General features: G+C 37.6%; 1 protein-coding gene and 1 pseudogene across 1 annotated transcript in view; one reads left to right on the forward strand and one right to left on the reverse strand.

Moving 5' to 3' along the window:
* Positions 1 to 17,631, reverse strand: part of Hacd2 (3-hydroxyacyl-CoA dehydratase 2) — a 93,184-nt gene that overhangs the window by 48,198 nt on the left and 27,355 nt on the right. The window lies entirely within an intron of this gene.
* LOC113188283 (U6 spliceosomal RNA) lies at positions 844 to 944 on the forward strand (annotated as a pseudogene).

Here is a 17,631-nt window from a genome sequence, read left to right on the forward strand (position 1 = left end):
AAATATTGGCTAAAAATTATTTATAATATTTAGAAAATGACAATAACCTAAAAGTTCTATACTAAGATAACATGATGACACATCTAATTCAATGAGACATTTTGTAGTAATTTAGAAGCATCATGAATACAGAAAGATTCTGAAACATCTTGTCATACCAGAAAGCAGAAAAATTATTAAAGATAATTGGGGTGCTAGGGTTGTAGCTCAGTGGTAGATTGCTAGCCTAGCACAGGTGAGGCACTAGATCTGAGCCTCAGCACCACATAAAAACAAAATAACAAATAAATAAAATAAAGATTAAAGTCTTTAAAAAAAAAAAAGATAACTGGGTCCTTTTCAAAGGGACTTGCAAAACAATATGAAGATGTTCCCAACTGGCACAATAGTGGACACATGTACTCTCAGCTATTTTCAAGGCTGAGGCAAGAGGATCACAAGTTCAAGACCAGGTTGGGCAACTTAGGAAGACCCTGTCTCAAAATAGAAAAGGGCTGGATATAGGGCATTCGTGGATTCAATCCCCAGTACTGAAAGGAAGGAAGGAAGGAAAGAAACACACACACACACACACACACACACACACACACACACACACACTCTCTCCTACTGGCCAAAGATAAATCAATTGAACATCAAAAAGAATAGGTATAGGGCTGGGGATGTGGCTCAAGCGGTAACATGCTCACCTGGCATGCACGGGGCGCTGGGTTTGATCCTCAGCACCACATAAAAATAAAATAAAGATGTTGTGTCCACCAAAAGCTAAAAAATAAATATTAAAAAAAATCCTCTCTCTCTCGTTTAAAAAAATAAATAAATAAATAAAAAGAATAGGTATAGTGCTCACTTTGGCAGCAACATACTAAAACTGGAATGATACCGAAAAGCTTAGTAGGATCCTTGCACAAGGATGACACAAATTTGAAATGTTCCAAATTTTTAGGTCTGCTTAGAATTGTTAAAAAAAAAAAAAAAAAGAATAGTGACAATGGACCAAATCACATTAAATTCATTAAAATCCATGAGCTGATAATAAACTTAAAACCCCAAAATTTTCATTGTCACTTTGAAATGCTCTGGTTTTTTTCTGTTTAAGGGGAGTGTATGTGTTTAGTGTATCAAGACCTGTGTGTGTGTATATGTGTGTGTGTTGTGTATCAGGGCCTTCCTGGGTTAGGAAAATTACATTCCTGCTTGTGTAGGAGAAGAGGGGTGTATAAGGTAACACAACACACTAGTCCTCATTTTTTAAAAAAATTATAGACTAATATTAATTTGTTCTCAGAACCAAATCCCCCCCCCAAAAAAATGAAATTGTTTTCTTCTTTTAGATTTGATGAAGCATTTGCTGCTAAAATGAATCTGACATGTTGAGAGATGTCACGGCTGATGAGAAGTATTGCTCCCTGATTTAAAACTAAAATTTGAACTTTTTAAGGAATTAAAAAACACACTTGACATGGAAAAAAATAACTCACAAACTTTCACTTGTCTTTAAAGGATTCTGGGAAATGAACACATTACTCTAAAAACTGATAAATCAAAAGAAAGAATCAAAGTTTAAAAATAAATAGTGTTAGGGCTGGGGTTGTGGCACAGCGGTAGAGCACTCGCCTAGCACTTTTGAGACCCTGGGTTCGATCCGCAGTACCACATAAAAATAAATAAAAATAAAGGTATTGCGTTCAACTACAACTAAAAAATAAATATTAAAAAAATAAATAAATAGTGTTATGTCACAGAAACAAGGGAAAGGGGATCAGCACCAACAGACTGGGTCAAAGAGAAAGACTCACTTTTCACTGTACACGCCTTGTATCTTTTCAATTTTGTACCATGTACACGAATTAACTACTGAAAAAACAACTCACTTTAGTATCACTATAAAGATTATGTAACAAAATGGAAAAATGATTGTGTTAAAGAAAAATCCCTAAGAATGCAAATGATAGCCACTGTCATTATACTAATGCAGACAATGTAATGCATGTGGACCAGCTCTGGAAGGAAACCAGATAAATTGTTGACTAAAATGACAGAATTTAGGTCAAAATTTTCTCTTTATATTAAAATAAATTCCATTGTTACATTTATAATGCTATTTGCCCAATAAATACTGTTAATGTGTCCAATAAATAATTTCAATGGAAAACACAGAATTTGTGCTCTCCTAGTTATCCACACCAGGAATGGCAGGAAACCCTGGCTACATGAACCTGGAGCCCACAATCAAGGCACCAAGAACCATCTGGGAGTAACTTGACTCTATAGGCAAGAGATCACAGAAGGAGCAAAGAAAGGGTCTCCTGAGGGCTGTGCATACAGTAGATGTGAAAGTACAAATGACTTAGTCCGCTCTACTTCTGCTTCCCTAAACTGATATGGGGGTGGTGGCAGTGGTGGCGTTCCCTGAGTAGGAGGCCAGCAGAACATGGAAAGAGCCTGTCGACAGCACATAAAAGACACACACTGAAAACACTGCTTGCAGGAGGAGTGAAGCTTGTCAAAGTACTGCAGAGGCTCGGAAAGTGAAGGGAAGAGAAAGAGCAATTATAACCTGAACCTAACAATTCCTTGGCTAATTTTAACTGGAGAGGTGGAATATATCTGCAGCTTGAAAACGATAGGCAAATGAGTGTTCAGGTACAAAAAGACCCAACCCACACAGAACTTTAAATGGTCACTGCAAAAAAATGCATTTTCCCATCAATCATCTGCTATTATTCAGATAATATTTCATTTGTGATTCCTCCAAAAGTAAATAAATGGCCTCAGGAAGGAAAAAGGAAATCCTAGGTCCAGAGCAGAAGTTTATATTTCTTGTTACAAGACAAAACCAGTAAGAAAAAATTAATGCCAAACTATTTTAGGAATGCTACTTTAAAATTTTTCAGCTATTAATAATGAAAATCAAATATCAACTTGTTTACTTTGGGTGTCAGTTCTGGGGATTAAACTCAGAGGTGCTTTTATCACTGAGCTACTTGCCAAATCTTCAAAAAAAAAAAAATTTAACTTTAATTTTGAGACAGTGTTGTCCAGGCTATCCTCAATTTTGTGATCCTCCTGCCTCAAAGTTGTCCAGGCTGGTCTCAAATTTGTGATTCTCCTACTTCAGCCTCTTGAATAGCTAGGATTACAGGTGTGTGCCACTGTATCTGGTTTGTTTTTATTTTTTAAACATTGCAATGAAGTTATTTAGCCAAAATTTTCCAAATTTTTATGTTAAGTTATAGCTCGTATAATATATTCACATTGAACTATGTTTATAAATGTTTCCTTAAAAATTATTCTAAAATACAAATAATTATATATATAAAGATGATACAATAATTATTTCTGGATAATGGGATCAAAGGTGATTTTTACCTTGCTCTTTATGTCTTTAGAATTAGCTGATTTTTTTTTTTACAATGTGTATGTGCTACTTTTATATTAGGAATAAAACCTTTTTATTAAAAACAAACAACAACAACAACAAACCCAAACTTGATTTAATGGCTACCATATTACAAATTGTTAAAAATCCCAATGGGAACAATTTCCATCAAAACAATGTGTAACTGTTTTTACAAACAACTGATATATAATCATTTTAGTAAAACAAACAAACAAAAAAACCAAACAACCAAAAACACAAAAAACAAAAACCATATATAAGCAGTAATCTAAACTGAAAACAACTTTTGGAAGATTTATCCAAGTACCCATTATACTACAGCAAATTATGTTAGGAGGAAAACAAGATCATAGACAAGGTCACTGCTGAGATTTATGACTATGTATATTACCTATGGATGAACCAATCTGTTTTCACTTCCTAACTCCCATTAAAAATATAAAGCAAATTAATTATTTACACCAAGTATTAAAATATCACTCTATTCTCCTGCCAGGTGGAAGGAGTTGTGGATTGCTCCTCTGATTCAAGGCTTTAGCAACCATCCAAAACTGCAGCAGACAATTCTAGTTGCTTGCTTACCCACTGTGCTATCGCCCTCCCTTCCTCACTCACAAAACACTGATCTTATCTGGGGTGGCAAATAAGTACTCCCTGATAAAAATGCTAGCTACCTTGGAATCCCCAGCAGCTCAAGGAAGCCATGTGGTATAGTTCTGACCAAAGAGAAATAAATGGAGTTTCCAGAAAGTTTCAACTGTGTAGCCACTTTCTGCCTGGAGTGTGAGCACCATATAACTTATCACGTCTTATAGCTGTGGGACCACAAGCATAAAGATAGAAGTCAGACACTAAGGATGGTAGCTCAGGAAGACAAATTTCTTGTAATCTGGGAAAAATAAATCCTCATTTGTTTAAAGCCATTGTAGTCAGAGTTCTGAGCTGTATAACAATGCAATCCTCCTCATTCTTTTATTATTGAGAAAAGGAACCCAAAATCTTAAGGAAATTTGGCTGGACTTAACAGGTCAAACTAAGCATATCAGAGTGCAGGACTAGGTAACATTTTCAGAGCTATTTCATTTCAATGATACTTTCCAGCCATGGAAACTATTATCCTTAAGAAATATGATGGTGAAATTTGGTATAATATTTTTTCTGGTGAATAATTTTCTGAATCATGTTTAAAAACAAAGTTCATATCTGAAAAAAAATACTATTTTATGTCCAAAATTTTTAAAAATCTGCTTCTTTTTATAATTTGACATGTGGTATTCATGAGCATCATTCTGGAGTTCAAGAATGTGACAAACTTAATACCAGGTCCAAGATCTATCAGGTTTAATACCAGATATAAATTCAGCATTCAGTCAAAGTATTTACTGTAAATAGTTGGTTTCCCTTTAATAGATCATTTTTCTTTAAAACTGCAATTACTCCCCTAACACAGATTATTTTAAGAAAAAAAAAATTTCAACCCACAAGCACTATACTCTAACCATCCAGGTAAATCAGCCACAGATCCAAGATGGAAAATGTAAAGAAAAAAGATAACCTCCAGAGAGATAGGGAGTATGTATTTCACTTGAGTCTTCGTAGCAAGTAAAGTACTGTAGAGAATCCCTTTGCTTTGAACCTCAAAGACATTTCATAAACATCCATGGACTGAATATGTCAATGAACCTTTAGAAGACTGAACACAGATCACAGGTCCCAGATTCATTTTCTGTACAGTGTAGTAGCAGGCCCTTTCCAGGTCAGCTTCAGAGGGGAAAGGGAGGCACTTTGCTTAAAGTGTGCCAACCTGAAGCTGTAAGCCTTTACTTGCTATCCCACTATCGGGGAGGTGGGGGTGGAATCTGCACTGAGAGTCATTCACTCATTTGGCTCTTACCACATATCCATGTATTATCCCTAAAGGAATTTCAAGATAACCAGAAATAGGTATTAGAAATACTATATTAGCATTACTTTAGGTTACTTTTAGCATTAGATAAAGGGGGAAAATTAGGTGATACTGTTGCTCAAACTACAATAAAAGCTAATATTTAGTCAGGGCATTCTATGTGTTTTAGTCAGCTTTTGTATCATTGTGACCAAAATATCCCACAAGAACAACTTAGAGGGAAAAAAAGTTCATTTGGCATTCAGAGTTTAATGTCTCAGTCCACAGATGGCAGGATCAAGAAGCAGAGAGACAGAGGAAGGAGAAAGGGGCCGCAGGGAAGATGAAAACTTCCAGGGCACGGCACAAGTGACCCACCTCCTCCAGCCATGCCTACCTGCCTAGTTAACACCTAGTCACTCAAACTAGGATAGAATGATTAGGCCACAACTTCTGCAATTCAATTATTTCACATCCTGAATTAATACAGGAGCTTTTGGGAGAGAGCTCATATCCAAATCACAATTCCATGCATCAGGCCTGCTGTTACATCCATATTAACTAAGTTGCTTGTCACACAGTCCAGTGAGGTAGATGCTGTTATTTTCCTCATTGTACATAAAAGAAAGTAAAGACCTTGTACTTACTGAATCACAGTGAGTCAGTGGTAGAACCAGAATCAAACCCAGAAGCCTGGCTTCAGAGCCCAAATTCTTAACTACTAAGCTATAATACCTTCAACCCCAGGAAAGAAACAACCAGACAACCAAGGTTGCAGTGCCATTAAACAAATTCTTTGTTATTATTCCTCCCCTTGAGTGTGGTGTACACTTGGGAACTTGCTTCTAACAAAGAAAAAGGAGAAACAATGGTATGACTTTAAAAACTAGGTTATAAAAGGTACTGTGGCTTCCTTCCCCTTGCACTCACTCTGGGGGAAGCCAGCTGCCATGTAATGGAGGACATCCCAGCAGCCCTGTATGGAAGACCCTAGTGAGAAAGCAAGACCTGTCACCAGGCACCCTCCAGTTTCAGTCCAATCTTCAGATGACTGCAACTGGGGACAATATTTTACAATTGTGCGGGAGACTGAGCCATAACTATCCAACTAAGCTGCCCCTGAAGTCCTGACAAACAGCACACACAGGAACACAGTATTGTTCTAAGTGACTCAATTTTGGGATTAGTTTTAATGTATCAACAGAAAACTACAACAACAACAACAACACAGAATTTACTACAGAACCTTTCATCAGAATCATATTTCCGATACCAAACCATATTTTGGTAAGCTACCAATTGTATAATTAGTGATTTTGTGTATCTTTCATTCTGTGGAAGCAATAACCAGTCTGATCACTATAGAGGGTAGAACAACATATCCTTTATATCCCTTCACAAGCATAATGAATTAAACTAATTAATTTCTGAAATTCTACCCTACTTTCTTTTCAAAAACAGGGTTTGGGAGTTTAGCTTGGCAGTAGAGTACATGCTTATGACCTTGGGTAAGGGCCCTGAAAGGGCACCAAATAATAAACAGACTATATAAAAGTTGAAAGATTATTCCAGATTTAAATTGTCACATACCCTTTCTTTTCTTCCTTTTTCTTCTAAATCAATAAAGGAGCAATATATTCTACTTCCAAAAATCTATAAGAACAAGCTGTCTATTTGATTCCCAACAGTCTATTCAAGGTGCTAATCTGCCATTATTTATAGACCCTTGATTCCTTTCTGAGCAGCTGTCATTAACAGAACAATTTAGGAATTCAAAACACTTTATTCAACTCAACTGCCTCCTGAAATTATTAGTCATGCTTCTCAAGACTACAACTGTGATAAAAGCTAAAGATGAACCAAGTCTCAAGAAGGCTGTGAAGAAGAGCCACCATCAAAACACCAAGATTAGCTGCTGTTCACTGACTGACGTTCCTTTAAAGGTTTAGTTCTTAATCATTCAGATATCTTTTATCAGGTTGGAGGCTGTCCAGGGGTGTTTTCTGCCCCAAAGTTGTAAGTGTGGTCTTCAAGGCACAACAGAGCTATCGTCTGACTACCCATGTGTGCTCAGAAGACAAATACTGGCCTATCTAGTGGTATAGAAGGAAAGTGGAGAAAACAGTGCTTTGGTTTCTAATCTAGAAGTATTTGATACTTTGCCTACCCATGCATCCTCCCCTGCCGTAGGCTTCAGAAATGGACAGCCTCAAGTTGTCCCATCTAAACTCAAGCTGTCTAAAGGAAGAGCAGGGACATTACCAGACTAGTGCCTGAGAAGTGAGGACAGGATATAGTCAGACCAGGCAATGCAAAGGGGCTAGCTGGGGAAGCAAGTAGAAAAGGAGAAATGGAGATAATGTGCAAAAATGAAGAGGCAGAAAAAATACAGAGGAAGAAAAAACAAAGCAAAAAAGAAAGGGGTAGAGAGATTTTTAGGATAGGACCAAGAAGATTTTTAAAATAAATAAATAAATAATAAGCATGGAGAGGCAGAAAAATAATATTCTCTAAAAGAAAAGAGGCAAAGAGAGCAGCAGAGGGCAAATGGTAAAAAATAAAAACAAAGGCTGACCACCAGGACTTTCTGATTGGGAACCAGGTAATGCCACTAAACTGGTATTGCCACTAATAGGTCTCAAGAATAGAGGAAAGGTCTAGGGTAAAATGATGAGGGAGGTTCTGTACATGTGGAGTGTGAGTTGTCTACAGAGTACCAAGAAGAGATGTCCAGATGGGCAGCTAGGACAGAAACTCAGGAGGAGGGTGTGGCCCAGAAGTAAATATGTGGAAGCCACTGAACCCCAGAAGAAATGGTGAGATTACACAGGGAGATTGTATGAGAAAGAAAAATTAGGTTAAGGACAAAAGCCAGGAAATATCAATATGTGAGAGACCCGAGGAAAAGAATCTCAGCAAAGGTGCAGATGGCCTAAGACACAGGACAAGCTGGAACAGAGAATGGGGGGTGGAAAAGCAAATGGCTTCACCTTGAGGGGCAGCAAGGAAAGTGCTGTCCTCAAGGAGAGTTATGTTTCCATTAAGGTAAGAAAGTTGAGGGAGTATTTTATAAAGACAGAGGAGAGTCTGTTCACAATGGAAAAGTGATCCAGAAAACACTGTGGCCTCTTTTGTGTGCCCCTCTACTGAACCTCTTTAAAGTTAACCTGGGCATAACGCTTGCCCATTATTTCTCTGCTTCTCCTAGGCTCCAGAGCACACCCAAGCATGGTTGAGTTTTGTATCCTCAATCTTTGTCATGCAGCGCCTACCACCAACACAAACTCAATAAATACTTTTTTGAGTTTTCTGGATGGCAACTGGGAGGTTGGTACAAATAAGTCTCAAAATGAGATTACCAGGGGCTGGGGTTGTGGCTCAGCGATAGAGTGCTTGCCTAGCATGTGCAAGGCCCTAGGTTCAATCCTCAGCACCACATTAAAAAACATAAATAAAATAAAGGTATTGTGTCCAACTACAACTAAAAATTTTTTTAAATGAAATGATCTTTGACCTATTTCTAGGAATTTACCCAAAGAACTAATAGCAAATGTACAAAGCTATAACTACAGGTATAATTATAACCTACACAATTTAAAACCACCTACATTGTGCAAGGCCCTGGGTTTGATCTCCAGTGCCACAAAAGAAAACAAAACCCTACTTATATATAGTCAACAGATACAACACATGTTGGAGAAAAAAAAAAAAATCCTAATATAGCTAAACAACTGAATACTATAAATCTTCTAAAAATCTAAGAGATCAACAATAACAAATAAAACCCACACAAGCCAGGCATGCTGACGCACACCTATAATCCCAGCAGCTCGGGAGACTGAGGCAGGAAGATCGAAAGTTCAAAGCCAGCCTCAGCAAAAACAAGACACTAAGCAACTCAGTGAGACCCTGTCTCTAAATAGAATATAAAAAATAGGATTGGGGGGCTGCGGTTGTGGCTCAGTGGTAGCATGCATGCTTAGCATGTGTGAGGCACTGGGTTCAATTCTCAGCACCACATATAAACAAATAAATGAATAAAGGTCCATCAATAACTAATAAAAATTAAAAAAAAATAGGATTGGAGATGTGGCTCAGTGGTTGAGTCCCCTGAGTTCAATCCCTAGTAACAAACCCCACCAGAGGGAAAAAAAACCAAAAAAAAACAAAAAACCTCTCACAAAACACATACCCTTAGCACAATTAAGACACTACTATGAGCTTTAATCAAGTTAAAAAAAAAAAAAACACCAAAATTCTAGCACAGCTATCTCTTAAGGACCCACTGCAGAATTTTGTGCAAAGAGAATTTGGAAAAACAGCACAGAAGAGAGAAGAGCAGAGCAACAGGCCTATATTTGGCTTAAGTCATCCCTGATGTTGACAGTCTACACTTAAGTACAAAAACACTGAAACTGCACCCTTTCAGCCAGTGCACCAAGTACAAGGAAGAGACTCAATCTGCAGGACCTGGGGCAGCAATCTGGAAAAAACAAACTTGCTACTAGAGAAGAAAAGGGTAAAAAAGAAGGAAGGGGTGCCCTCTAGTGACTGAATGGTAACAGAGGAATGAGATAAAGAGGAGTTAAAAGGGACTTAAATCTCCTTTACTGACCTCTTCAAACAAAAACCTATCCATAGGGACCACTCTCCAGCACATTTACAAGTGAGAATGTTTTCAAACTAGTTTGCAAGTAAATAAATTCAAACTTCCAACTCTGTCCACAAAATATATAGATGAAAACATTTATAATCATACAAAACTATTATCAGAAGAAAACAGAAAAAAAGGGACCAAAACGTTTCAGCTAATAAAAATGCCTTCTAAAAAACAACCACAAAGAAAATAAGCACAATAATTCAAATGGAATTAAATATCCTTAAATAGGCTGGGCACAATTCAGGAGCCACTTGTCAAAAGAAACGAACTTTATTTTTAGAAAAAACACACACACACACACACACAGTAGAGCTCTTCAGGAAAACCCTCAGAGCCCAACTGCCACCACCGGCCTCCCACAAGCCTCTCCACCTCCCCCACTCCTCCTGCTCTTGAGGCCCATTGGCTGGGTTGTGTGGGCGGAGCCAAAAAAGTCCCCCAATGAGCAGCTCCTGGTCTGAAAGGGCAGGGAAACAACCCAATGAGCATCACCACACAGGAGCCAATCAGGGGCAGCTAGAAGTTTGCTGGGGCCGCTGTGAGCCAATCATCAGCTGGCAGCAGGAAGTTTGCTGGGGCCCCTTCAGCTGGGGCCACTGTAAGCCAATCATCAGCTGGCAGCTGGTGCTGGCAGCTGGAAGTTTGCTGGGGCCCCTTCGGCTGTGGCTCTCAACATCCTGAAGTCTAAGCACTGAGACTGGAAATGGACAAAAATCAGGCAGAAGTGAAATAAAAAAGGAAATGTAAGAAAAAGACAAAACTATATCTGAAATATAGTCTAAATTTCAAGGTGCCCAAAGAACAGATTCAAATGAAAATTTAATGAAGAACACTGAAGAATGGGAGCAAAATAAACAAGAAAATGAAAAGGGACAAATAAAGAAGTAAAAGGGATCTGAAAGAAAGGAGTTGAAAGAGAAGACAGGGAAAAAACAAGCCACTATAGGTATATTTATAGTCCCTCAAAAAGAAAAAAGCCAGAATAATGAAAAGAACTAAAATGTAAAACTATAATCCAAAAGCACTTCCCTACCGAATGTCTGGGAAAACTGTCTTGTCAATTTGGAGGCATAGCCCACTAAAACTATTAGACCTAATGTATGTATTCATGCATATACACACATAAAAATTATCATGGTTTTCAGGTAAAAAGTCCAAATATCTCAAAAGCACAAGATAATTAGATTGGCACAAGATAATCAGACTTCCTAAGAGAAACATAAAAGTAAGGCAATAATGGTGCAGCATTTTCAAGAAATTCAAGGGAAGAAAGTATGAACCAAGAATTTTCTAGCTAGCAAATTGGTCCTTCAAATATCAAGGCTACAGAAAAAGTCTTAAGTAAGTATGAACTCAGAGAATACTACGTCTACAAGCTATGCTTATAAGTCCTTCTTGGGATCTTTTTGGGAGGGGCAATCTGCTATGAGTCCTGAGCATTCCTGAATATTCCTGTCAGGTATGCCAAGGTATGCCAAAGACCTGACAGCTCTCTGCCCAGGTCATTTTCTAGGGTTGTTTTAAGGAAATAATCTTGAAGGATAAGGTAGCTTCTTCCCTTGAGCAAAGAACTTTCACTTACTATAAAAGCAGTAGATTCTCCAAGTTCTGCATTTGTCTTCTATAAAACAAAACACTGCATGTACAGACATTCATATGGACCCATCTATGTCATCTCCACCAAATGTGTGGGATATGAAAAACTAATGCAAATGAAGAGGGAACTCCACCTACTGCTTTTGTCATGAATAATAAAATCCTTTGTCTCTGACCCAAGAGTCTCATGTCTTCTGCCAGAATCCATGAGATAGTAACAAACTAACTTAACTACCTTGTAAATAGGATGAAATCTCTGATGCTTTTACAGTTCCTAACACTACGAGATGATGAGTTTCATCCAACTAAAAGGTGATAGTAAACTAGGGCAAACCCTGACATGAACACTGAATACAGCGTGGACTTTATTAAAGTGTGGACTTAAGATAAGTTCACTGTTGTATAGGGTATAGATGGGTATCAGAAGATTGCTTTAAAAATTGACAGCTAGATAGTAAAATATTAAATAAGAAAAGAGAGGTCTAGGGTATTAAAAAGGGTATAAATATAATGGTAACCAATATGACAATCAAAAAGAAAATTTTCTAAATATCTGAATAAATAAGAAAATACATCAGGTAGGTAAACAGCAAATATAGCAGTATAAGTGGAAAATATAACACAAGCATGGCAGAGTAAGACAAACATTTGTCACATCAATAACTACATATGGACATAACTCACTTATTAAAACAATAATTTTCAAATTGGCTCACAAAATAAGGTTCACCTCTACCTTAATACAGAAATGACTCAAAAGGAAGACAAGTAAAAGATGTACAAAGGTGTATCAGGCAAATGGAAACAATCATGATCCTAATATCTGACAAAGTAGAATCAAGACAAAAAGCATTAAACCTGTCAAAGATAACCTTTTTTCACCACAAAGCCAGTTTACAAATCAATAAAAACACCTATGCACAAAATAACATAGTAACCATTTTTGCAAAGGAAATGCTACAGAAGATGCTAGAATAATTAGAAACATTAATAATTAGGGATTTTTACATTGACACTCTCAGTGCAAGCCAGGACAAATAGACAAAAAATAAGTAAAGGTAGGGACATTCTTTTTAAAGGAAATGCTACAGAAGATGCTAGACTAATTAGAAACATTAATAATAAGGGATTTTAAACATCGTCACTCTTAATGCAAGGCAGGACAAATGGACAAAAAATAATTAAGGTTAGAGGCATTCTTTTTTTTTTAAGGAGATATATATATATTGAATTTTATATCTTGATAGTAAAAGTAAAGTAGGAAATGTACATGCCTTCAAAATTGGGTAGGAGAAAAACTGACCTAAGAATAGTTTAATCATCATGAGTAAAAACATAATGAATAATGTCACACTGGAAGTTGTAGCTAGTGCAATAAGACAAGAAAAAGAAATAAAAGGCATACAGATAGCAAAGAAAGAAAGAAAGCTGTCTTTGTTCAAAGATGACACAATTGTCTGTATGCCAAATCCCAAAGGCCCTACACAAAAAATCCTGGAAATATAAGCAAGTATAGAAGGCCTCAGGATATAAAAAGTCTATTGTTTTTCAGGCTGGGGCTGTGGCTCAGCAGTAGCGCACTTGCCTGGCATGTGTGGGGCACTGGGTTTGATTCTCAGCACTACATATAAATAAATAAAATAAACAACTAAAAAAAATTTTTTTAAAGTCTATTGCTTTCTATATGTGAGCAATAAGTGACTGAATTTTGAAAGTAAAAAGCAATACCATTTATTATAATACCGAATAAAAATTCTGAGGTATAAATCCAACAAACAGGTATGGGATTTGTATGTAGGAAACAGAAAAACAATGATAAAAGAAACTTTAAAAGGTCTAAATAAATGAAGAGCTATTCCATGCACTTGGATTATAAGGCTCACTATTTTTAAGAAATCAATTCTTCCCAACTTGATCTATAGATTCAACACAATTCCAAACAAAGCATCAGGAAGCTATTTTGTAGATGTTGACAAACTGATTTTAAAGTTTAACAAAAGGCAAAGGACTCGTACAATACCGAGAAAAAAAATTAAAAAAAAAAAAAGATAGAGGACTATATACTGCCACATTTCGAGACTTATAATCAAGGCAATCTTCTGGTATTATCAAAATTAATAGACATACAGAGAACTCAGATATAAATTCACACAACTGATCATTCACTTTTGATCTTCGATGGCCCAGAAACAGATCCATAGCCAACGGTCCTCTGAAAAAAGAACAAAAGGCAATTCAATGGAGAAAGAATATTCTTTTCCAAAGAAATGAAACTGGAACAACAGATGTCCATATGAAAAGAAATGAACCCAGACACAGACCTGTTCACAAAAATTGACTCCACAGACCTATCTGTAAAATGGAAAACTATGAAACCTCCAGTTGAAAACACAGGAGAAAAATCTATGTGACCTTGGGTTTGGCAACATGTTTTTAGATACAACACCAAAACCATGACTCATGAAAGCTAAAAATGGTTATGAAATACTTTATTAAAATTAAAAACTTGTAAAAGACACTATTAAGAAAATGAAGACAAGCCATAGACTGGGAGAAAATATTTGCTAAGCACATATCTGGAAGGATTTGTAGCTAAAATATGGAAACAATTCTTAAATTTCAATACGAAAACACCACAATTAAAAAATGGAAGGCATATGATTGTAATCACAGCACTGCGGAGGTTAAAGCAGGTAGATCACTTGAACCTAGGAGTTAGAAGCCAGCCTAGGCAATACAGCAAGACCTTGTCTCCATATTAAAAAATAAATAAAAGTATGAAAATATACACCACACCACTCATCACTAGAGAAATAAAAATTAAAATAACAGATGCTACTTGGTCTCTTTATTAATATATTATTTAGCCATTCAACTCCTGCCACAGAATCATGAGTCAGACCATCCTTTGGCTAGAAGACGATTTACACTTTCACTGTGTGATTTAACAGAATTTAGTCATCTCGGTCTCTAGACGGTGTTTCTAATTTTGTTAGACTAACCTGGCTTTTGAAGCTAAGAATAAAAGTAGAAACCATCTCAGCAGAGAATTTCTGAAACACAACATTCTTTTCATGAAGCAAACAGCTCTTTTAAATTTTAATAATGTTATATCTTATAATTAGGAAATATAATCTCCTTCAGGGCAATATGGAAAGATCCAGATTTTTAATACTTCAAATATTAATGACCAAAGGACAGTGTTAGAAAAATACCCATTTTTTTCTGTTCTCTAGCTAAGTTGATCATTCCTTGATTCCTGCCATTGGTTTGTTATATCTGTTTTTATCAGAAGGCCCCCAGAAGTCCTGTGACTTCCAAGAGAAAAATAATCTTCCTAATACAAGAGTGCCATCTAGTGACAACTAAGGCAAATGAACATTACAGAAAATTAGTGTTTCTTATATTAAAATTCTGCTTTCTGGTAAGACTTTCAAAATTTATGAAGGGAGGAAAATGACAATAAAGTGACTGTACTGGCACTCCCTAACACTCACACAGATCCCCTCAAACATCTAACATTCTGGCCTTTCCCATCACCACTCAGATCAGTGGTCTCCAAAGTGACATAGTTACTGTTTCAAAGAATTTCATACCATCCAGCCATAAGGAATGTTAGAGATCAAGTATCTAGTCTAACACCCTATTTTTCAGATATGAAGACTAGACCCAGAGGGAAATTGCCTGACTTGTAACACAACTAGGAATGCTTCCAATACGTTTGCCTAAGCTTGGTCTCTGGTGGATAGCACACTAATTATCTTATAAAGATGAAATTTTAAATATCTTAAAAACATGCTTCCATTGACACTAAACCCCTGATTATTCCTATGAGGACAGTAAGGAGGAAATTCCCTGGGCTCCCTTCATGCCCCAGGACTTGAGTACTACTTACTGAGGGCTTGCTAAGTGCCAGGCAGTGTCTACAAGCCCCAGGTAAGCTTCCACTCTCCCTGTGCAGGTGCTCTGGAGTCTAATGAGCATGCTCTACCTCTCTCTGCCTTCCCAGCATCTCAGTACATTCACACAGAGCACAGAACAACCAGCAGGGCTGGGCGTTCCCAGCAGAGGAAACTGTATGTACAAAATTACAGAGGTGTGAAAAAGTGGTTTATTCAGAGAACAGAGGATGAAGCTTTGTGTATCAGGAGCAGAAGATGCTGGTGCCAACACTATCTTTCCTCTCTCCTCTCTTCCTGTTTGGGTAAAAAATGGATCAGAAGGCAACACCATGAGAGACAAGGCAGATGCAGGCTACGTCAGGCAGGTTTGAAGGGTTTAAATGAGTTATGAAAAATTAAGATTTGAATATGGTCAGTATGGTTTTTTGTTTTTGAGACAGGGTTATGCTCATTTGCCCAGGCTGACCGTGAACCTGAGAACCTCCTGCCTCATCCTCCCTAGGAGCTGGAATTACAGATGCAACTGTGCCTGGTCCTGTCAGTATAGTTTTGGGGTCAGGATACTGGAAAACTATGTGCTTGAATAATGGCAAAGGCAGAATTGCAAAAGAGGGGAAGATTGGCTTTGGCAACCTCCTAGGCCTCCTACTTCCACTGTACCCAGGCAACTCTCCAAGACTGAGCTTTAGAAGCCTCGATGCAAGGGAAGAGGCTCTCCTGCTGGGCAAGGCTGTGCTGTGCCCATTACCTCCCCTTCCCCTGCTATCACCACCACTAAACACACCTCCAGGCAGAAAGAATGTTTGAATCTGAGTAAGAAATGTTCTTACTCACATTTGTGAGAAGGATGGAAATGGGCTTGGGAAAGGGTGGGTGGGGAGGTGTCCTGCCAAGAATAAGGCTTAAAGAGAAGCAGCAAGGAACATGAAGGCCATGCCAGCACCCAGTAACTAAGAGGGAGTCAGGCCTCAGGATCAGCAACTTGTTCTCCGGGAAAACAGCAATGTTTATTCTGTTGTATTTTAGATGGTTTTTGTTCTTCTTCCTTACTATTTAGTAAAATTCATTTTTAAAATGTCAATTAAGCTAAGTAGAACCAAAGAGAGCAGGTTTTTTTTTTTTTTTTTTTTTTTAAAGAGAGAGTGAGAGAGAGAGAGGGGGACAGAGAGAGAGAATTTTAACATTTATTTATTTATTTATTTTCTTAGTTCTTGGCAGACACAACATCTTTGTTGGTATGTGGTGCTGCTGAGGATCAAAACCGGGCCGCACGCATGCTAGGCGAGCGCGCTACCGCTTGAGCCACATCCCCAGCCCCAAGAGAGCAGTTTTGAGTCTATAATTCTAGCTACTTGGGAGGCTGAGGAAGGATGATCCCAAGTTTGAGGCCAGCAGATTCTATCACAAAAGAAAATTTTTAAAAAAGGGTTGCTGGCTGGGGTTGGGGGTGGGGGTGTGAGGGATGGGGCTGCAGCTCAAAGGTAGAGCACTAGTCTTGCATGTGTGAGGCACCGTATTCAATCCTCAGCACCACATCAAAATAAATAAAGATTAAAAAAAAAAAAAAGGATGGGAGTATAGCTCAGTGGTATAGCACCCCTGGGGTTCAATCCCTAGTATTACAAAAAGAAAACAGAGAAAGCAGTTTTGGTTTATACCCAGTAGTACCCTAGGTATAAAGATTTAGTTAGCTCCAGTTTGCTCCAACTTGGGAGGGGAGAGATCTCTTCAGCCACAGCAGATGGGGTCTCTGTGGCATTAGCTCTAGTTCCTCCCTGACCCTGTTGATTACCAAATAAAATCAGCTTGGAGCAATATCCTACAACTAATATTAAGGCACTTGAGAATTTTTTGAAATTCACTTAAAATTTTTAATAAAAGGTGCTATCAGTTTGAGAAGCACGATCTGGCATGTACAGCAAATATTTGAAACCACAAATCCAAGGTATCTAGGTAAAAGTTCTCTTATCTCTGTCAATAAAATCAAAGTGCTAACACTCAACTTTCAGCACACAACCCTCTGGACTATGACAGCTCCTATTCAAATAGTTGCTCCACAATTATCAATCAAAAGAAAACTTCCAAAGTTATGTACATTGACAAGGTAACTTCCAACATGAAGGTTCCCCCAAATACCATGATGTCATGCCTTACCAAGGGTAATTTCATTTCCAGTGTCTCTCCT

Source organism: Urocitellus parryii, chromosome 2 (assembly GCF_045843805.1).
Source record: "Urocitellus parryii isolate mUroPar1 chromosome 2, mUroPar1.hap1, whole genome shotgun sequence".
Taxonomy (NCBI): Eukaryota; Metazoa; Chordata; class Mammalia; order Rodentia; family Sciuridae; genus Urocitellus; species Urocitellus parryii.